The following is a 23,884-nucleotide window of genomic DNA, read 5'->3' as shown; positions in this document are numbered from 1 at the left end:
TCTGCTGCTTGCCAAGAAGGTGAAGCTTTTGCTTTCAGTTTATCAGCTTTTGGGGCAGCTGAGGCAGCACTCAACGGTGTGGCTACTTGAGCAGACAAGTCTTGTACCTCCTTTCTGAGACTGCTTATTTGAGATGACGTTGAAGACTGTGGTACGGAGGTGGTGGTGGTGGTGGTTGTTTTCACTCCTTCTCTGGTGCTATCGAGTTTTCTTCTTCTCTCACCTCACGTATCAGCTGAGAGAAGGATGGGGGTTTATCTAATGTGTGCCTCATCCTAATGCGGAGTGTAACCATGTCATAGGTGAGGGCGCCTTTGACCAGCTGTTCCATTCGAGCTCTGTTCATGTCTTCAGCCTGAATTCCTCCTTTAGGAAGGGCACGATGAAGTTTGTCAAGGCAATACAGGAAAACAGACAGTTTTTCTCCATCTCTTTGGAACGTGTGTCGAAACGCAGCCAAGATGTCGGCTCCAGTCTCTGTAGTGCCATATACTGTGTCGAGAGCAGCTAAATAGTCAGTGGCTGGAGCAGCGGGAGTGCTAATCTTCAGAAAGCGAATAATGTCAGCCGCTGGGGCCCTTTAAACTCTCCACTATGCACTGTCTCTTGGCTGCATCGGTACACTGCCATTCACTAATCATTTGTGAAGCTTCTTCCATCCAAGCTTCATATTCCTCCTCACCTGGAGGTACAGGTTTCAATCCTGAAAACAGCCTCAGTTTTCAGTAGCTGGGTCCATCAGTTGATGCTTGGTTGTACTTTTCCACTAGCTTACCAATAGCAGTCACTAGATCCATATTCATATCTGTTTTGGAAGTTTGATTTTCTGTAACGATGGCATGGAAATCTTCCATCGTCTTCCTCTTGAAGTAGTGACATCAGCTTTGTGTGAAAAGAATCCTCTTCGGGAGCAGCCGATAAGATAGCAAGGCTTTCCATGAAGTGCACAGCCCATGGTTCAGCCTCCCCTTCAATGCCTACTTGTGTAGGTACAGAGTCATGTGTTAAATCATGGCTTGACTCCACTAAGACAAATAAATGTGTGCCAGTTGTAGTGGTTCAACTAAAATGGACTGTTGCACCCTACAAAGGTCCTATGTTGAACCATGAAACCTTGGTAGCAAATATTAACCTAAATATTTTGACCACACAACAGATAAGGCAGAGAATACAATAGTACAATAAACAACACAAATTCTTTATTGGAAAGTCCAGGCCGGGTTTTCCTTAGTCCCCTTTGTACACGGTTCATACCGTCAAACTCAAATAGTCCATTCCAGGTTTTCTAAATAATCCAACAAAAAAGAACCAAACAAGGAAGTAGGTCACGGCTGTTCATTCAGTTCCAAAGAAACCAATAATCCAAAGAAAAGCGCTGCCGTCCGGTTTGGGAACAGAGGATGAAACACAAACGAGGGTAAAGAAAAAATAAAACTCACAGGCCTGTGCCGTCTTACGGGTGCAGTGGAGATGCTCGCATTGCAGCTGGGCGTCCTTCGGTCAAAGTCCGGCTTGCGCCGGCAATCAGTAGCCGGTAACGGCAGACAAGTTGTCGAGATTGTGTGGGGAGGCCAGCACCACAGACCATCTGCTGCTGACTTGCCACCATACTGCTTTGGAGGCTGGCAGATATGAGGAAGTCGTAGGGCGGCGCTCCCAGCACACGGAAAAGGCACCCATATTACTGGCTGGAAAGCAGATGGACTGATGGGGCGTGGAGGTCAGGTGAATGCACATACACTTTCGCCATACATTTTATTACTCTTTGGCTGTCGCCACACAGTAACATCTCCACGTCGATCACCTATCTTGGTACGACCAAAGACTTTTACTGTGTTTAAGACTTTATCAATGGTATCTTTACTAGTGTCTATTGGTACATTACTGAGTAATAGGGTACGAGAAGGATTAACAGTCTGCTGCAAGCTCCACCCAACAGCTTGAGAAAAATCCATTATTCAAATGAACAACTAACAAACAGTTTCACCTATTTTGCCAGTATGGTAAACAAGGGAATCCCAGTGGTGCCTCCAAAAATGTAACCCCTTCCTGGCGCTAGAATTATATTTTTATTAGGCTGGGTTACTATTTAGGCCTAAAAGAACAGGATCCTTAGTGCTTAGCTGTGATATTGAATTGGCTAACTCACCTTGTTTAAAAATATATCAGTATAACAGGCAAAATGCTACAAAGGACAATAACAGCACGGTGCCTCCACTGTGGAAACTACTTAGCTCACAAATCTGTGAGCTGCAATTGTATTTCCCCAGAAAACAAGTACAAAAAAAAGATAGAATGTTAATAACGTCAAATAATAAGAACTACGCAGGACAATCAGATAACTTATATAACAATAGCACATTTAATAATTAACAGAGCAAACTTTACCTTTTAACAAAAGCAACTTAACTAACTGGGTCAACAGTTACAGTTTACTGGTTCAATGTTCAGGTTTGTGTGTGTGTGTGTGTGTGTGTGTGTGTGTGTGTGTGTGTGTGTGTGTGTGTGTGTGTGTGTGTGTGTGTGTGTGTGTGTGTGTTGAATGTTACCAAGCGCTTGGTTTTGGTTTATTGTTGGGGCCCTTAGCTGGTGCACAAATAAACAAATACTCCTCTGATCCTTTAGCAGAGCAAACAATCCTCTTTGTGCCTCAAAGAAAAAGGCTCCTTTTACTCACAACTCCAGGAAGTAGATACAAAGCAGGTCTGACGAGTGGCCAATGAAGATGCCGCAGCTGCAGCAGCAGCAGCAGCAGGCGAGATAGAACAGATGTCGACTGTGTGTCCAACCAAGTCCAGCGGCGGGGTCCCTCGTCGCAACAGTAGCAACGGCCTAACTGCATGCACGATCCTCCAGCAAAATCCTCCAGCGACGTCGTCCACAGCAAAGTCCTCCAGCCTTTCCGATACTCCCCCGTGAAAGCGGCGGCCAGTGTTGATAAACAACTGTCTCTGATAACTACACGTGCTAAAATGTCCAAGTTCCGTGTTCGCGACTAGCCTAGCTGCACCTCACATTGAACGTCGGCATAGGGAGACGCTAAACTGCAGGTTTGACATGTCAGAAGTCTGCTAAACACTAGTTGTGCCCATACTTAACATATGCAGGTCTACAACTTTAGTCGTCTCGACATTAAACCCGTTTTCTCTGCTTGTCGTCTGCTGATCTCCTCAACCTCATGCACTCGTCTCTCCCTCTTTTCCACAAAAAAAATGTTGCTCTCCCATTGCGCCATTTTTCTTCTGTTATTTCCTGCACTCACCAACAAAGTGAGTTCTGATTGGCTAAGAGTGTAGCTTTACCAAAAACCTTATTGGCTGAGTGAACAGAACATTATACATGAAAAGACTCATGGTTAACGTAGTTCTCACCAGTTACACTCATACACACTGCAAAACACGTCTTTTAACTATCTGCATTTTGCAGGTCGCTACACTTATAATACAGTTGACAGTTGACAGTGGAATATTTAGGAGCGAGGAAATGTCACGACTGGATTTGTTGCACAGGTGGCATCCTATCACAGTTCCATGCTGGAATTCACTGAGCTCCTGAGAGCGACCCATTCTTTCACAAATGTTTGTAAAAGCAGTCTGCATGCCTAGGTGCTTGATTTTATACACCTGTGGCCATGGAAGTGATTGGAACACCTGATTCTGATTATTTGAATGGGTGAGCGAATACTTTTGGCAATATAGTGTATTTTGCTTCTTCTATCATCAGGTACTGCAACGATTTTTCCACACTCAGGAAAATGTCAGTCTGTCATATCTGATTTTCAGAGATAAAGAAAAGGAAGCATTGCATTAGTTTCCATCTCCTGTCACGGCTGTTAACACCTTCGTACCACCAATTGTTGAGGTAAGAAGGGACATTGTATTAGCCTGTCTCTCTGGTAAAGAGCAGCAGCAGAAGACCAAAATATGACAGCTGCTTCTTTGTCCTAATAGGTGGTAATGATGATAGATTTAAATTGGCTGTCAGCTCTGTATTTCATCAGTGAACAACTGGCTGTAAACTCTATATTTTATCTTCTTCTGAACATTACTTTGAATGAAATTATTACTTTGTGGCTCTCAAGACACACCTAAACATAGTATATTGTTCAGTTTATTTTCAGAACTAATCCATTTTGGATTCCCCTCAATCCTTCTTCTCATCTTCTCCATCGTTCAATTCTTGATTCCACTCAGACCTTTGACCACAGTTATGTTTGCACGATTCAAGCAGTGCAACCAAAAGAGAAACATTTTAGGTGCCAAAGGATAAAATGCTGAAGGTAATCTTGTGAGCCGCTGACAAAGACTGACAACTGATGCCACTGATTTGAAGTGCCAGATGGTATGAATCTTCACAGAAGAAATAAAAAGTGTGATTCTAACTAGATTGATGATTAACCATCTGTCTGAATATAGTTGGCCAGAAACCCTGAGGCTTTGCTCTTATAATATTAAGTGGCAAAGTCATCAGGATATTGGATTCAGGGTCAAATGACATGAAGCTTTGTGCATATAGAGTCTCATTTTGTCCCTATCTCCACTTCACCTAAGTCAAAACTGTGTTTTCCTTCCTCAACATTTCATGCATATAGAGTGGGTACGGAAATTATTCAGACCCCCTTCAATTTTTGACTCTTTGTTATATTGCAGCCATTTGCTAAAATCACTTGTTAACTTTTTTCCTCATTAATGTACCCCACATTGACGTAAAAACACGGAATTGTAGACATTTTTACAGATTTATTTTATTTTAAATTTTTTTATTTATATATTATTTCAGTTAATATACGCTCACCGACCGCTTTGCATGGTTGTTGTTGTGAGACATGCTGGTCTGAGTATTTCAGAAACTGCTGATCTACTGGGATTTTCATGCACAACCATCTGTAGGGTTTACAGAGAATGGTCTGAAAAAGAGAAAATATCCAGTGAGCTGCAGTTGGTTGGACCAAACTGCCTTGTTGATGGGAGAGGTCAGAGTAGAATGGACAGACTGTTTGGAGATGATAGAAAGGCAGCAGGAACTCAAATAACCACTCATTACAAGCAAGGAATTGCAGAATACCATCTCTGAACCACAACACATCCAACTTTAAAGGAGATGTTCTACAGCAGCAGAAGACCACACTGGGTGCCACTCCTGTCAGATAAGAACAGGAAACTGAGGCTACAATTCACACAGGCTCACCAAAATCGGACAATAGAAGATCGGGAAAACGCTGCCTGGTCTGATGAGTCTCAATTTCAGCTGTAACATCAAGTTAATCATCGACTTCAGGAGGAAGCAGCCCTGTCATTCACCTCTCATCATTGACAATAAAGCTGTGGAGGTGGTCAGCAGCAGCACCAAATTTCTGGGGGTGCACATTACAGACAGTCTGGACTGGTCATTACACACATCATCACTGGTCAAACGGGCTCAGCAATGTCTGCACTTCCTGCAACGGATGAAGAGAGCATAGCTGTCCCCTCCCATCCTGACTACCTTCTACATCAGCAGCATAGAGAGCGTGCTGACCAGCTGCATCTCCATCTGGTTTGGCAGCTCCAGGGCTTCAGATAGGAAGTTGCTGCAGAGGGTGGTGAGGACGACAGAGAAGATCATCGGGACCTCTCTTCCATCCAGGATGCTGCACACAAGTGCTGTCTCAGCAGAGACCGCAACATTATCAAAGACTCCACACACCCCCACCATGGACTGTTCTCCCTGCTCCCCTCTGGGAGGAGGTTCTGTAGCATCAGAACAAGAACAGCCAGGTTCTGTAACAGTTTCATACCCCTAGCCATCAGACTCTTGAACTCACAATAATCCTTCTGGGCAGGGGTACCAGTAGTCACTGCTACTTTTTTCAGTGTACATGCAATACTGATGCTACATCTTCACTGTAAAATAAATATGTGCAGATGTGAATGTTTACAGGTGTGTGTGTGTGTTTGTTAAAACAGAGCCACTTCCTATATTTATATATATTTATATACTTGTTTACACGTATATATTGGAATTGTTTTTTATTTAGAAAAATTGTTTTTGTTTGTTTTTGTATTTATCAGTCCAATGGCGAGCTTGTTGCATTGGAATTTCAGTCATAATGTGCACCAGCTAGTGTATGTTCTGTTTGACAATAAAGTCGCTATTCTATTCTATTCTATTCTATTCTATTCTATTCTATTCTATTCTATTCTATTCTATTCTATTCTATTCTATTCTATTCTGTTCTTCTCTATTCTATTCTATTCTATTCTATTCTATTCTATTCTATTCTATTCTAACATTCAGATGGTCAGAATTTGGCGTAAACAACATGAAACGCATGGATCCATCCTGCCTTATATCAGTGGTTCAGGCTGCTGCTGGTGGTGTAATGGTGTGGGGGATATTTTCTTGGCACACTTTGGGCCCCTTAGTACCAACTGTGCATCATTTAAATGCCACAGCCTAAATGAGTATTGTTTCGCACCATGTCCATCCCTTTAAGACCACAATGTACCATCTACTGATGGCTACTTCCAGCAGGATAATGCACCATGTCACAAAGCTCACATCATCTCAAACTGATTTCTTGAACATGACAATAAGTTCACTGTACTCCAACGGCCTCTACAGTGACCAGATCTCAGTCCAACAGAGCACCTTTGGGATGTGGTGGAACGGGCGATTTGCATCATGGATGTGCAGCTGATAAATCTGCAGCACGTGTGTGATTCTATCATGTCAATATGGACCAAAATCTCTGAGGAATGTTTCTAACACCTTGTTGAAAGTATGCCACGAAGAATTAAGACAGTTCTGAAGGCAAGGGACAGACGATGCAGATGTGCCACACGTCACAGAGGATATTGTTAAGATCGCTCTACCAAAGAGAGTAGTCAGGGAGCAGAGCACCACTTCATGTGATGTCATGGGGAAGCTGATGGAAAAACAGTTGAAGCTGTGGTGCACCACAAAAGCAGAGGGTTGCATGAGAAAATCCTTTGTGAGCTGCAGTTAACTTGGTTCACTAGCTTGAAAATCAAAGCCATCCTGAAAAATATCAAACATGTTTGATATTACTGGGGAGGGAGAGGAGTTTTGAAGTTTTAGACGGGGATCTGTAAACCGCTTACATTATCAAATGATCTGAACGTCTAAACATCAGACCAAGATTCCAGACCAGATTTCTCGTCTGGTTGTCTGGGGGTGAAATGGGGATAAATCAGCCCATAGTTGCTGTGTGAGCACAGTCTGAATGCGTGAGGGCTTATAGCTGGCCCACTGTCTAATCGTGCATAAGGGCTCTGTCACAGACATTTTAAGCCCTTTATGCATGCTTTCCATAAGTCTACATTGCTGCAAACTTTCCCTGAGGACGCTACTTGCACTTCATGACATTTTGACAGTAAACGTGGAGATACCAGAGGAAGCTCAGGGGTGGTAAAAACACAGTACACCCAAAAGCATGGAATGAGCAACCAACCACAAAGTTACAAGAAAAAGATGTTTACATGCAAGTATAAACACATAGCTCACTGGTGATTCATAGCCAGAAGAGTGTGTTGTTGTTTGTCCTGTGATGGCATGATGATGAATTATAAATATGCTCTTTCCTAAGTGCCTTGGTCATGAAAAAAAAAAAAAAACATAAAATAAAATAAAATGTCCCAAACCCACAATAGTGTGAAACATATTTTGGTGTTGTCGAGGTAAGATAATGAAAATGTGGAAAAATGCTGCTTCATTCCCGTTCATACCATTACCTTGCAGGCTCTCGCACACAGTCACTTACTCTGTGAGGTCAGTTAAGCCTGTGAGGGTTTAGTGCTTAGGTTGTAGACTGGGAATGAGATGATGTCTTATTTTGTTAAATGCAAGGGAGTCATCAAGGCAGTCAAAGGAAAGAATTGAAGATGTACAAACTGAGAAATTGAACTATGTGCCAGTTGTGAAAAGTTGTGGGACGACAGGTGTTAACTATGAAACTACCGATAGATTTTCATGGATGCTGGATCCAACATCCTGATGGTGTTGCTGGATGGTCATTTTGTCTCCTGACACCCTAATATCATTAGCTCAGGCTATTTTAATGCTGATATTGTGCAGTTTGAACCAACCATTAATGGTCTGCAGCTTCATTCCGAGGCCACAAGGGTCAAAAATGCATGCGTCTGTTGGTGCAATAATTATAAGTATTAGTATAAGTATCAGTACTGCACAGTTTATCCTGCAAAAGGTAATCAAATAAGCATGTGATATTTTTACAATGTGCTTGACTTTCAGGGGGATCAATGTGAAACTTGCTGCTTGAAAAAAGCTGTTTGATATCATAGTAGCTACATTATGACATTATGAGGCCGGTATGATTAGACAGAGGCTGGAATGCGCTTCTACATTTATCAGCCAAATAAATATGGAATCAGGGGAGTAGGGTTTATATATTTTTCTATTGATATATCAAGTGGCAGCATGTTTCAATAGTTTCTGAATCTCTGAGATGCATAAATTGTTGTGTTCCACAGAGAGCAGTTCTGGGTCCAAACTGATTCATTTTGTACAGCAAGAATCTCTGTAAGCTGCCCAAATGGTTTAAATTTTCTTACTTGCTGATGGAACTTTGTTGTTTGCTCAGGGAAAAAAATGAAATTACATTTTGAGAATAGCAGGAAGAGAAATTAATTAAGAAATCATCTGACGTGTGATGGAAATTGTCACGTGTCAAGGAAAGTCAGGAGAAGTGTTACTGATTAAAACCTCAACAAAGGAGAATCAGTTGTCCTGCTACAAGTAGACAGTAACCTTCTCATTTAGATTCCGAGTGTCCTTCCATCAACAGGATGTATATAGTACGACTCACTGTGCTCATCACATGCCCAACCAGATTTACTCTTCAGACTTAAGACAGGAGCTCAGAGGTTCCACATATCTCCATGGCCCCAGCTGTACCACAGGATGAAATTTTATTTACTTCTACTTGTTCTGTGTGCAGCCTTTGGAAACACTGCTGTGACAGCTTATCTTGTATTTTAGGCACTGATTCAGCCAGAATGATCTTTTGGCCCAATGTCCAGAGCAATGGTAGCAGACATTCCTTCACTGTATAAATAAACTGTTCATGTAGGCAAAACACAGTATATAATTCTTGGAAATCATGTCATTAACAGACATTAAGATAAGGATTAGAGCTTTAACATAATAGCTGTATTATTTTTTTTTCATCATAAATTATGCTGGAACATGCATATCAATCTGTCAAGTAAGTTAATCAAAGATATCAACTATTAGTATAGAATACAAAGCCATGAATCTGAAATCTAGGGAAATGTTTACAGAACCTACACAGTTTTAATTTTAATTGAATATAAACAGGCCTCTTTAAAAATTGTCTTAGATACACAGACTTGTCAGTCAGACTGTTTATTTAGAGATGATAATTCACTAATGAGGCTATAATAACAAATTTCAGACAACTCTTACTTTTATCTCTGGAATTTTAAAGGCCCTTCCCATGTTTGAGTCCCAGCAAATTAGTGTCACTATTCCCATGACTGGGATGTAACTGGTTGGCTGAAGTCAACTGTTTCTTATGAATGTTTATGATTCTGGCTGGCTGATTCTGATAACAACTGCGGCTCAAATAAAGTTCACAACAAAACCAGACATAGATTCTTGAATTTATCACTCACACAGATTGCAGTAAAATTTACTGAGTGGAAGAGCAAACATGTTCACGTCCTTACAGATAGGAGAGTATTTACAAGACAGACACAAAAAGTGATGAGATATGTGTGATAAAAACTGTCTGAAAGTCTGACAGTTAATTACTTCATCTTTTTACTGACATTTTGTGTTAAATGAAACAAGCTCTTTATTGAACACTGTGTGAGTTAATGTAGGTCCACCTCTGCACCACTGAAGTTAAAGCTGTGACACATCTTCACTGGTGGCACCTGTTCTGTTTCATCTGTTATGTGATTGTGGTACTAATTTGTAATGACTGGAAGATAAATCAGCAACAGGAAGAAAGAAAGCAAGACTTATTGATGCTGTAGCTTTTAAATATGTGTCATGCTGCCTCAAAGGAACATCAGTGAGAAGACATGGAGGTAGATCAAGCTCAAATGCATGCACCCACACACATTTACACGCTCAAAAACATACAGAAAATACATAAAGGTACACAGCATGCTGTAGGCAGTCACAGAGAAAAGCTCACACAAGTGCATCTGTTTGCAAGAAATGCTGAAAATCAAAGCAATGCCATTTTGAGTACAAATAAGAAAACCATTCTTCTCTGGTGAGTTTACAGAAAGTCTCTTTGAATTATCATTGCACTCATTGTGGACAGACAGATTGTCTTTTTCTATTGCATGGATTCTCCTTGCTCGTAAAAAACAGATACCTTCATTACACACAATGTACTTTGAATATCAGGGCTCTATCAGAGTGTAGGTATGTTATGCTACTGTAGTCTGGAGCTGCTCGTCTCATGTGGAGGTGAGGAGCAGCTCCAGAGGTTCGGACACATCTTTCTAATACCACATTCACAGATTTTCAAACTTGTAATCTTCAGAAACAGTCTAATTGTACAGATTTTGATGTGATTTTAATCAATGGAGTTTCTTTTGAAAGAAAAAAATCCACTCATACCTTCAGCTTTTATTATACTCTGTTGGGGATGTGTAGACAGGCAGCTACAGAAAACATGGACACGTTATTATTATGCGGTCAGCGTGGAGGATGCTGGTCCACATATGTACAGTAGATTAGCACCTACATATTCCACACCACACACACCACTACCCTTGTAGTTGTTGCATAGACTAAAGTTTTGGGCTGCAATCAGACATTAATGGTTGGATTCATGCAGACACTTGCAGATTTGGGGGAGACAACAAGATTTATGTCACACTGATCTTAGCAGACCTTCATACTCATGAACTGGTTGTACTTTCTTTTGTTCATTGGGATTTTTTTCATATAAATTCTTATATATTCTAAGTGCCTGACTAGAACACAACTGCACTTCTCCTTTTAGTGCTTGGAGACATTTCTCCTCTCATCCAAGAGGCTTCTTCAGTACTAAAAGACAGGTGGGAAGACCCAGGTATTTATTCTCCCACCCAAATCACATGGCTCATGGCCCATGAATGACCCAAGACTCACATAACTCGAGGTGTAATGAGAGGATAGATGAATATCTAAACTCTCATTACAACAGCAACCAAAAAGAGCAGTCCAGCTTGCTTCTGTTAGGATTTCCATGACCCGAATGACTGAGAATCTACACAGACATAAAGTCTTGCAGTATATTAACCTGAGTTTTGGCTATCATTTCGAAATAAAGCTATATGCTACCTGTCTGGGATATGAAATCCACCTTTCAAAAAAATGTGTCCCATGTTCTACGACCTGGGATATGACGCCTACCTCTGCAATCTGTGACCTGGGCAGAAAGGGGTCTGCTGCTCCTACTGCAAAATCGCAGAAAAAGTAGAGGACTGAGAAACAGGCTGAGAGCAACAGGAGAACAGAGGAAAGGAGCATAACATGCTGTATTTGAGTACAATTTTGGAGTGCTTGTACTTAGCTGCTATTTTACACTTCTGCTCCATTTTAGCTCATAAACAAATTAGTTAAAATAGCCCTTTATTTGATCTACAGAGATATATCTGCAAGCAATGCAGATGTATATAAAAGACTAAAATTAGCCTTTTAAGCAGTTGCAATATCAAAGAGGTATACACATAAATGCATCAATAATTAGAATTTACTCATTTACTTTTGGTGCCTAAGTGTGTTTTTATAATATATTTTCTCATGCTAAAACATTTGTTAAATCACTTATATTAAACTTTCTTGTAACTTCTTTTGCAGCTCTACAGTTTAGTATTGCTTTCAGAGGGAGAAAGGAGAGGAGAGGAAATGACAGCAGTAGAAGGATTAGACAAAAATGAGAGAGGGGAGAGAACAATGGGAGGTAGGCACGAAACATACTGCAGAGAATGAAAAAGAAAAGAAGAAATGGCAACTTATATAGTCTTACTTATATAGCATATTTCATCAAGCTTATTTCAAGTGCTGTGTATATAAATACATGAGCTAACCACGAAAGAGGTTGTCCCACTCCAAATCAATTACATTGTTCTTTTATTTCATTGAAATGCCTCTAGCTCTGCTTTCCATAGTGTACAATACACAACTAGTTTCACAGTTTAGTTCTTCTGTGAACAAATAAGGAGTATTAAATCAAGTTATTATCATTCATTCATTCAACCTTTATTTAAATCTAGAGGAACCATTGAGGGCATGCCCTCATTTGCAGCGCTGTTGGGCGTACAGTCAGCAGTGTGAAAAGGAGAAAATCAACAAGACAACAAAGAAAGGAACTCAGTTAAAAACAGTCACATTGAAAAGCTGTACAGTCAGTGATCATGGATTTAAACTGGTCGATAGATATGGCTGCGCCAAGCTTTAATGTTTTTTTTTTCTCAAAAGCATTTTTACCACCTGCAGTGTAGACACGTGAGACTTTGAGTGTTAGTCAACCGCTTGAGCCAGCTGAATAGCTATTTTGGGATGAATTTAACAAGGAAAGTATGCATTGTGACATTTTGCCAATCGGTGTTTTATAGTTAAGCAGAAACTGATGTCTGTCTCACCCTAAGATGGCCAGTCAATTTTTTTTTATACAATATGCAGTGATGAGTGCATTAGCTGTGACAACCTAGGGGCTGAGTGATGAACTGAATCAAAAGCTTTCACAGTGAAGGTAGAGGCATTTCTGTAGATGTCATCCCCATAGTTTAGGAGAGACAAGAAGACTATGTTGATTATTTGCTTACTGGAAAATATGGGAAAAGTGGCTTTGCTTCTGTAGAAATATCCCATTTTCTGCCATAACTTGCAGACTAATGTTTTGATATGAAATTTAAATGTGAGTGTTTGGTCCAGATAGGTGTCCAGTTATTTATATTCAGAAACGCTATCACTGCTCTACCCAGTCAGAGTGGTGATGTTTAAGAGCATAAACTTCCTCTTAACATATATTTAGTCTTTATAGCATTGATGACAAGTTTTAATTGGAACAGTGCATTTTGCAATCACTCAAAAGCTTGTTGCAGAGGTTGAATGGCTGACTGCAGTATCAGACAAGTAGCACAGAATTGTGTCATCAGCATACAGATGTCAAGAGCAATTTGTTATGGTGGATGAGACATGATTGATGTAAACTGTGAACTGTAAACTTTGCTCTAAAACCTGACTCGTGTGGAATTTATTGAGAGGAAAGATTTGAGCTGATTGTTAACTAATGACTTCAGGACTTTAGCAAACCAGGATTGTTTGGAGATTGGCTGGTAGTGATTGTGACCATTTTTATCACCTCTTTCATGCAGTGGGACAACATTGATGGGACCAGCTGAGACATGTAATAGAAGGCCCCTTTCCAGCATTAAATCTAGTAACAAACTAAAGTAACTAAAGCAAAACTATACATACATCCCAGTATAACTACAGACAGGTGAAGTATTAAAGGAAAAGTGTGAATAAGTGAATGTGGAAACACCGTAAATGCAAATGCATCCACACAGGTGCACTGCACAATACAATTAAAGTTAAGTTAGCTCTTAGTCATGTGGCACTGTGGCTTATATAAAAATTCTGGTCAGGCCCAGCTAATTCTGATTTTATATCAACATGGCAAGAGTACAGATATGCTGTTCACATCAGGTAATAACATGCATCATGGGTGATCTGATCACAAGTGGACAATGAGTCCAGGTGTGAATCCACTCAAGACACTTTAAGATCTGATTGCTCAGACTACATTCAGAGGTGGTCTGGACTGCATATGGTCTTACAGCAGTGTGTACTACAGTGATATTTGCATTTAGATCTATAGAAAAGGATCCAAAACTGGAGTCAAGAGCTCACATTTGATGAGTGTGATGCTGGTGCTTTCGAGAGATATGTAAGGAAAAAGAGAAGAGCAACTTTTCCTCAGGTAACTGAGATGGTCAATGCAGCACTTGATCAGGCTGAGTCAGCAAGAAGAGTCCATCTACAATTACACAGAGATGTTAGAGTACAGGAAGAGAGGTGTGTTGAGTGTGGCAAGGTTACAAAAGGGTGGAGGAGAGAAGAAGGGAGTTGAGTGCAGCTGTACCAGTATCTAATAAACCAGACAACATCACGTGGGGACTCTCACCACCGGATCTGCCATGTTAAATCTGGATGACCACCTTAGTCATATATAGGTCAGACAAGTTCACCAACTCAGAGAGGACAGATGTGGTCCAAAAGCAGAGGAAACAACATTTATTGAACAGTCTTTTAAGCCTGTGAAAGAAAAAAAGCACTAGACTGTCAAACCTCCACCACTAGCTGGCAACTAGTGCCACTAAAGAGGGATATTTGCCATAAAACCAGTTGAATCAATCTAAAATACAGAACAAAGGCTAACACAAGGTTTGACAACAATATAAACCCAGGCCCCATTCAAAAGTGTAAGTTTTTGATTGGGAATTGTGGTCAGTTGAGAGTTTTGATAGTTTGGATGCTAGAGTTTGGATAGAGTTTATATAGTTTAGAGACAGTTTGGAGAGAGAGAGAGATAGTTTGGAGATTTAGGAGAGTGAGGAGGGAAGGATATGTGATAGGATGGAGCCAGCAAGAGGAGGATTTCCGCTGTGTGGGAACAATTCGACTTGATAACTTCTAATAAGGTAAGCTAAATCTAACATTATTACAGATGTATTAGGTTTGCTTATCAAGAACCGTATTTTTCACTGTTTTTTATTTTATTCAAAGGAGAGGTGTTCATTGTGTGTGTCAAAAAAAGGCATCATTTAAAACCGAAAAATGTTGAGAAACTGTTATTTCTGAATAAAATCTCCCCTGTCCTGTACATCATTGTCGTTACACAAGCATATTCAGTGTGATCTTCCTAGTTCCACAAACACTTTCACTGTCCTCTGCCTGCTTAGGGCAATGCCATTTTCCTAAAGTGACAGAAAATCATAACACAACCTGCCAATATCATATGATACTACCATTTTGGGAAAATTTACACACATAGATTAGATGAAAAAAATATTTTCTTATACACATGTGATCATATATGTACAGAAATTATTTGTTCATACATTTTTTGTAATTCATAGTCATTCAACAGCCATGAGACAAATTCAATGCATCACACATTATGTGGTTCAGACACAGCTGCCATTGATTATACACTTGGCCAGTAGGTGGTTTCGTGTACACATGAAGCTTCAAGAAATGAACCCTTTCTTGAACCAGTTGGCTCAAGTGGTTCGCTGCCTCATAAGGCTTCATCTCACCATCACTACTTTAAGCAGTCCTGACTACATCATCTACCTCAGAGTCACAGAGGAGCCCATGTGGCAACCATCAAGCAGAGACAAAAGGCAGCCATGACACCACAGGTGTTTTAAATACATACACTGTATAATAAAGATATGGAAAAGAGTACAACTAGTTACAAAGATGTTTTTAACGCTTACCTGTAGAGTTTAGCTCCACTTTTGGATGCTAACATGTTAGCAGCAGCGTCAGTAAACAGCAGAAGCCGGTAAATGTGAGCGGGGCAGAGAGGCCTCGGCTCTCAGTCAGTCTGACCAATCACTGCTCTCCGGCTCCACCCTCTGACATTCTTATTTTCATCACTGGCTCCAAAAATCCAAGATGTCAACCAGGAAGTGGGCTTCATTTTCTCAGTGCAGAAACCAACGGTTAACATCATGGTAGCTGCGTCCATCTTTATTTTACAGTCTATGTTTAAATACCCTCAATCAGGGGCAGGGCCATGGGAGGAATCCACCTCATTGTCTGGTGGTGTGTTCAACACCTATCAGGAAATACTAAATTTGCCACAATCACAATGTTTCCCCAATTTGAGGGAACTACAAACTTAGTGTCCTTGCTAGTCCCAGACAACAAACAGAAAGGCACCAAAAAACAAAAGGAGCATTAAATCCAAGAACAAAAAGGTACCTTAACTGAACTAAACATAAACAAGAGACAGAAAGGAAACAGGGAAACTGACAAAGTGTGAAAGAAAGCACAAACTAAATACACAAGGGAGAGCAGGGTAACAAGGAACCAGTGGAAAAAAACTAAACAAAACACAAAGGCAGAAGGTAAAACAAACCATGACATACAAAGAAAAAGATGTCAAAATAAAAGAGAAAACAGAGAGCAACAAAACCAAAGACTGTTACAAGAGAAGGATGGTATAGTTGGTAGTAGTACATAAACCTTTAGCAAAAAAGGTGTCACCCAGCAAATTCCATATTTTCCATGAAATTTTACATTTTCCATGAAATTTCACACTGTTATTCATGTGCTAACATAATTGCACAAGGGTTTTCTAATCATCAATTGGCCTTTCAACACCATTAGCTAACACAATGTAGCACTAGAACACAGGAGTGATGGTTGCTAGAAATATTGCTCTGTACCCCTATGTAGACATTCCATTAAAAATCAGCCGTTTCCAGCTAGAATAGTCATTTACCACCAAAAAAAATGAAAAAAAATTGTTTTCTTTCAAAACTGAGTACATGTCTAACTGTCCCCAAACTTTCAAATGGTAGTGTAGATTTAAGAGTTCATTGTTGCAGAAATCCCAGGCCCTGGTCTACAAAGGTGTGGAGGAAGTGCTATGGTCAGATGAATGATCCTTCACCATGTTCTCGACAAGCAGGTGGGTACGGTATGTGTGGTATAAACGAAGAGAAAAGTGTGGGCCTGAATGTTTGGCCCCTGCAGTGAAAAGAGAAGGGCAATTGAAAAATCAATAAAAAGTTGTTCTGAGAGATCACCTTTATCTGATGATGAATCATTTCTATTCTGATGGGAGCACTCTCTTTCAGGATGACAATGCCCCCATCCATAGGACACAGGAGGTCACTGGATGGTTTAATGAAAATGATGTGAAGCACATGCTATGGCCTTCACAATCACCTATAAGAGATTTTGCAGTGACATGTTAGTCCACCACGATCAAGACAGCAAATGAGGGACTGTGTTTTGGAGGAATGATGTTCATCCCTCAAGTGGAATCCAGAGACTTGGAGAATCAGTGCTGAGGGTGCACTGAGGTGGCACATGGTCATTAAATGTGAGCCATATAAACAGTACCAAAAATGATTTCCAACTATTATGGACAGCAAAAAGCCACATAATAAACATCTCTGGTACACTGCAATGTAAACATCAGGATGACCATCATAGTTATTAAAATATAAAACTAAATTGGTTTCAGGATTTATTCCATAAATTGTTTTACGAATGGAGATAATTCAGATTTCTCATGCAAATGATCAGGAAAAATGCACTTTTATGTGAAAATCCCTTAGCTTCACAGTCTTGGTGACATATTTTTTTCACACCTTTGCGTTGCAGAACTTCTTTGTTTACAGATACACATACAGGTGGGGATCGAAAGTTTGGGCACCCCAGGTATAAATTTGTATTAATGTGCATAAAGATGCCAAGGAAAGATGGAAACATCTCCAAAAGGCATCAAATTACAGATGAGACATTCTTGTAACAAGTCAAAAAAGTTAGATTTTATTTCCATCATTTACACTTTCAAAATAACAGAAAACACAATCATGGCGTCTGCAAAAGTTTGGGCACCCTGCAGAGTTTATAGCATGCACCGCCCCCTTTGGAAAGCTGAGACCTGACAGTGTCATGGATTGTTCACAATCATCGTCTGGAAAGACCAGGTGATGTCAATCTCAAAGGTTTTAAATGCCCAGATTCATCTGACCTTACCCCAACAATCAGCACCATGGGTTCTTCTAAGCAGTTGTCTAGAACACTGAAACTGAAAATAGTTGACGCTCACAAAGCAGGAGAAGGCTATAAGAAGATAGCAAAGCATTTTCAGATGCCAATATCCTCTGTTCAGAATGTAATTAAGAAATGGCAGTCATCAGGAACAGTGGAAGTTAAAGCAAGATCTGGAAGACCAAGAAAAATATCAGACAGAACAGCTCGGAGGATTGTGAGAAAAGCAAGTCAAAACCCACGTCCAGAAAGATCTGGCAGACACTGGAGTTGTGGTACACTATTCCACTATAAAGAGATACTTGTACAAATATGGTCTTCATGGAAGAGTCATCAGAAGAAAACCTCTTCTGCGTCCTCACCACAAAAATCAGCGTTTGAAGTTTGCAAATGAACATATAGACAAGCCTGATGCATTTTGGAAACAAGTTCTGTGGACCGATGAGGTTAAAATAGAAGTTTTTGGCCGCAATGAGCAAAGGTACGTTTGGAGAAGAAAGGGCACAGAATTTAATGAAAAGAACCTCTGTCCAACTGTTAGGCATGGGGATGGATCAATCATGCTTTGGGGTTGTATTGCAGCCAGTGGCACAGGGAACATTTCACGAGTAGAAGGAAAAATGGATTCAATAAAATTTCAGCAAGTTTTGGACGCTAACTTGATGCCATCTGTGAAAAAGCTGAAGTTAAAGAGAGGATGGCTTCTACAAATGGATAATGATCCTAAACACACCTCAAAATCCACGGTGGATTACATCAAGAGGCGTAAACTGAAGGTTTTGCCATGGCCTTCACAATCTCCTGACCTCAACATCATCGAAAATCTATGGATAGACCTTAAAAGAGCAGTGTGTGACAGACAGCCCAGAAATCTCAAAGAACTAGAAGACTTTTGTAAGGAAGAATGGGCGAAGATACCTCAAACAAGAATTGAAAGACTCTTAGCTGGATACAAAAAGCGTTTACAAGCTGTGATACTTGCCAAAGGGGGCAGTACAAGGTATTAACTCTGCAGGGTGCCCAAACTTTTGCAGATGCCATTATTGTGTTTTCTGTTATTTTGAAAGTGTAAATGATGGAAATAAAATCTAACTTTTTTTGACATGTTATAAGAATGTCTCATCTGTAATTTGATGCCTTTTGGAGATTTTTCCATCTTTCCTTGGCTTCTTTATGCACATTAATACAAGTTTTTACCTGGGGTGCCCAAACTTACGATCCCCACTGTAGGCCTGGAAAAAGAATGGTTGCTTTCTCTAAAATGATAAGCAATTCACTGTAATATCAAACCATGTGATCTAGGCTCTGAAATTGTTCTTATTTAATGAGACCTTTTTCCTACATTGATTGTGGGACCATGGGCACTGTGACAAATATATAGCATTGTTTTTTATGGCAGATTTTGAATGAAGACATCTTTACCTGGAAGTGGATTTGTGAAATGTCATGTTTTTTTCAGGCAGTACAATTTCTACAAACAAAACAATAGCCTTTGATAAATGATTTCTTTCCTCTGTGATTGGGTGTAAATGTTTTCACTTTCATTGATTAAAATGCAGCCCATCCCCATATGCAAAATGTCTATTTGTGCACACAAAAGGTGACAAAAATGATACAAAGAATGAAAACAAGGAACTTGAGATAAATGTTCTAATTCTGCTTTCTCTCTCAGTCATAGGGTGAATTAGCTGTTTTTGATGTGGGTTCCAGATATGGTCCCCCTTCATCCCTGGAGGTTCCAGATGTTGCTCGACCATTCCTCAAGCCCCTTGATAATACTAATAAGACCTTCAGCCAACAGCGGACCTTGACAGGCAGCTTTAGATCCCTGATGCTGTTACACTGACACAGCTGGGATCCTAACATTGGTCATACCAAAGCAGTTGCTCACACTTTCGATCATAGCCAGACAGAGGGCCAGTTGTCAGATAAGTGTCAGAGGTGCAGAGGCCACTGTGTGAATACAGTTATCCCCAAAATTATTTCCCTTTATAGTAAATTTTCATTTGACAAACAGGTTTCTTCTGTCTGAAAATTAAGAGGGTAAAACGTTGTTACTGTTGTTGTTATAAGATGTAATGTCCAGAATTATCGAGTGATTAGTGGCAAAGCCTTTATTTGCCACCAAATCAGTTAAAAGTTCTTATATTTGTTAACCAGCTTTCTGTATGTTCCACTCCTCTGGCCACCACTCTGGTCTTCAGTTCCTCCACAGATTCTTGATGGTTCTCAGGTCTAGACTCTGGCTATGTCACTCTATCATGCCAGTATCGTTTTCTGTTAACCATTTCTTCGCCACTACGCCTGTATGTTTTAGATTATTTCTTAGTAGAATATCCAATGCTTTCCAAGGTTAAGTTTCTTCTGCAGACTGCATGTTGTTTTATTCAGTCTTGATATAATCCTCTTTATTAAGGTTAAGCAGTACATTCCCAATACTATATTTGACCATAGGAATGATGTTTGGATTGGGTGCTTCTCCTTTCTTTTGCCACTTGAAAGTCATGTCCCAAACAATTAAATTTTTGTCTCAAAATTGATGGTCAGAAGCTTTCTTCTTTGTTCAGTTGAGGTTTGTGTGCCTGTCTCAGAGAATTGGAGACAAGATTTCTTCAGTGTCAGCTGCAGTGTCTGATTGAGATGTTGACACCAGAACATCTCAGATTCATTAGGATGGTCTTGGCAGAGATGGATTCATCTCACACTACCATTTTCGCCAGCACAGATTGCTTTGACTTTTGGCCTTCTACCACACCCTATGAGACTTCACAGTGTGAAACTCCTTGTACTTTATGATTGTGCTTTGGACTGCAGCAACTGATACTTGAAAGTATTTGGATAGGACTTGAGCAGCAATTCTCTCTCAGTAAGGGACCCTAATATCACTTCACTAAACGCTCAAAGGAGTAGCGACTGAGTCGAGAACTGTTGCATTAGCTGTTCTCAGTTTGTAGTGTATTGGAAGTCTCCAGAATATAGCAGATATTTTGAGGGCCATTTAGAATCGTTTATGGCTGCATTTTCTGGGAAAAAAAAAAAAAAAAAGACACTTTCAAGGGGTATGAATAATTTGGGATATGACATTTTTTGGTTAAAAAAAAATTAAAACATGAAAATAATTTAAAAATTCATCAGTAAAATCTCTACCCCAATGTCCTATCATCTTTTCTCCCTTGTTGAATCTAATTTTGCATGGGTGTCAATATCTGGGGGCTTGTACATATCAAGGTGAGATGTGGAGGTTTCAGTGGCTGTTTGCCCCACAGAGCAATGGCATTACTATGCATCATGAGGGCTGCAAAGAGTCAAGCCATCAGGTTCAGACAGCTAAAGAGCCTCCAAATAGCTATGGATCAGAGGGAGTGCACAGAGTGGCAGCGTTACTTGGACACTGGCCACGGCCCGATCCTTCCTAATGATGATGGTTGTACTGCATGTGTACTATAATAGTTGTTGATGGTGACACTAATTATGATTGAGTGAGGTCAGTGTGGTCTGACTGATTGACTATTTGTGCCATTGATGTCTGAAGGTTTTTCCTTTTAGCAGATTTAATCTTCAGTCAGTTATTTTCGTCTCACCTTATTTAAGGTGAGGAAAATGAATTTCATAAAACTTATCACAGAAAGGACTCATCAGAAGTTGGCACAATCCAGAAGTGAGGTTATACAACGGATCACACTTTCGTGACTGTCGACAAAAGGAATAAACTAGTTTCATCAGACTTGAGTACTGATTTGAGTCATGAATGCATACATACACTACCGTTCAAAATTTTGGGGTCACTTAGAAGGCTCCATCCAGTCCTTTTAGAGAACCGCTTGTTCCCAGATGTACAGACACGGAGATGGTGTAGTTTGGCGTCCACGGATAAGGAAGAAGGGCAGTCGTCCAAAGTGGCTTGACACCTCCTAGGTGGCGAAGCAGATGTTTTTCAATAACAAGGCTGGCAACAAGTCAGTCTTTTCCAGAGTGAGTGGAATACTTGGAGTAATGGAGAACCAGCAGCCAACGAAGAAACCAGGAGCTCCAGACAGCAAAAGCAGGCAGGTGTCAACTCTAGACACAGAAAACAGGGTTACTGAGAGTACCAGGCATATGGCGCTGACTGTTTTGCTCACAGCACTAACTGGAGGTAAGATAACAGTCCAGCTTCGAATGATAAGTGGCGTCTGGTTTTATGTAGGAGCCGGAGTGAGTAATTAGATGGCTCCCACCTGTACCTGATCTGCTGATCACCAATGGGTTGCACCTGCCGCCAGCCTCTATGCCACGCACACCTAAGAGAGAGAGAGAGAAAGCAGGGCCGGAGGACGGGAGAGCACTGCCACAGCCCACAGCCTCAGGCTGTGGCTGTGACACAGAAATACACTCTAGACATTGTTAATTTGGTAAATGACTATTCTGGCTGGAAATAGCTAATTGATGATTAGAAAACCCTTGTGCAATTATGTTAGCACATGAATAAAAGTTAAAATTTTCATGAAAAACATGAATTTGGTTGGGTGACCCCAAACCTTTGAATGGTAGTGTAGATAATTTTAAATCAGATTTCAGTGAGACTCATGAATGCCCCTCATAGAGTATTGCCATCACAAAAGGCAGTGGCTCTGTGTGTATGTGTGTACATGGTTTGAAATGTGGAAAACAGGCTAGCAGAGGGAGCACTGGATTCAGATGGCTTAACACAAGAAATGAGCCAAGTTTCTGAAGTGAAACTAAATTCAGCTCCTGCAGAGTCACAGTCACAGTCTGCTCGATAATCCTGAGGGACCTGGGGACATGAAAACTTCTCTGAATTTAAAATGTCATTTCTGACCTTTAGATTGATTGGCTTTTCTGTAACTTGGCCTAGATGTCCCTCTACCTGCCACTGAAAATGTATACTCAATTATTTGTGGAAGATGTGAGACCTAGTGTCTCTACTTTGATGAACTGCTGCCATTCAAATACCCTCTCGATGTGTGCAGGGGTGAAAGATTTAATTCCTTCGACAACGACCAATGAATATGCTGATGAGTTTGGGGATCCTTTGGAAGGATGAGATTTTGCCTTGTGGATGTGAGCAGAGCACTATCATTCAATATCTTCTTTGTTGAGTTATTCCTGCTCATGGTCATATGGGATGCAATCCAGCCATGCACTGGTGATATAATGTTCTTCCACTGCAGTCGAGTGCAAGATGACATAATTATTCATTGATCCTTGCAGAGAAATTCTGTTTTTGGTTCCTTCTCTTCACTAAAAGGTCAGAGGTCACAGACAGTAGCAACAGAACAGTTGGGACCTGGTCAGGGACATATGTTGTTCAAAAAGAGGAGAATATTGGTTGAAGGACTCAGGTAATTGATTAAATGTAAACTGAAGACTAATGTGACTCATAGGTAGCACATGCTCACTCTGCAACACACATGAAGGCACGTATACAGTAAATGAGGTTTCACAGTACCTGAAATTTGAAACAATTCAACACAACTCTGTCTGTCTGTCTGTCTGTCGGGACTGAGTAAATGAGGAGGAACTGAAAGTATACTGTAGTGTTGAATAATAATTAGATGACAAACCATCCTATAAAGGTGGCAATCTCAGTGGAAGAGACACTTGGGATAATCACAGGGGAGATCTAACACATGACCAGCTTTGCAAGTGTGGAACCTATTTGTGAATGCAACAGTCATGCCATAAGCATGCCAAATATATCCAACAGGTAACAAGTGAGGGCAGCAACTGACGCAACGTGAAGCAAAGAGCTGGGATTAACTGTGCACTGAGTCGAGCAGTAATGCCTTACATACTCTAAGCTGGTTATATGTATATGTTTTCCTTTCATTTCAGTATATATTTACTGAAGTCCAAGTTCTGGTCATGGTTATTTGAATACATTTTATTTTTATTTTTTACATTTCAAACTAAGCATTGCATCCTTTGAACTAACCTATTTGGCTGTTTTCTTATTCAATATATTTTAATTTCTATAACCTATGTTTTTGATATAACCATGACCCTGTTTCTTTAGGTAAGGTAGACTTTCATCAGGTTTTTTTTCTGTTTTTCATTTTCCTAGGTAGATTCTTACCCTCTTTGTGAAGTC

Source organism: Amphiprion ocellaris, chromosome 6 (assembly GCF_022539595.1).
Source record: "Amphiprion ocellaris isolate individual 3 ecotype Okinawa chromosome 6, ASM2253959v1, whole genome shotgun sequence".
NCBI classification, from domain to species: Eukaryota; Metazoa; Chordata; class Actinopteri; family Pomacentridae; genus Amphiprion; species Amphiprion ocellaris.
Note: the sequence above shows the minus strand (reverse complement) of the source record.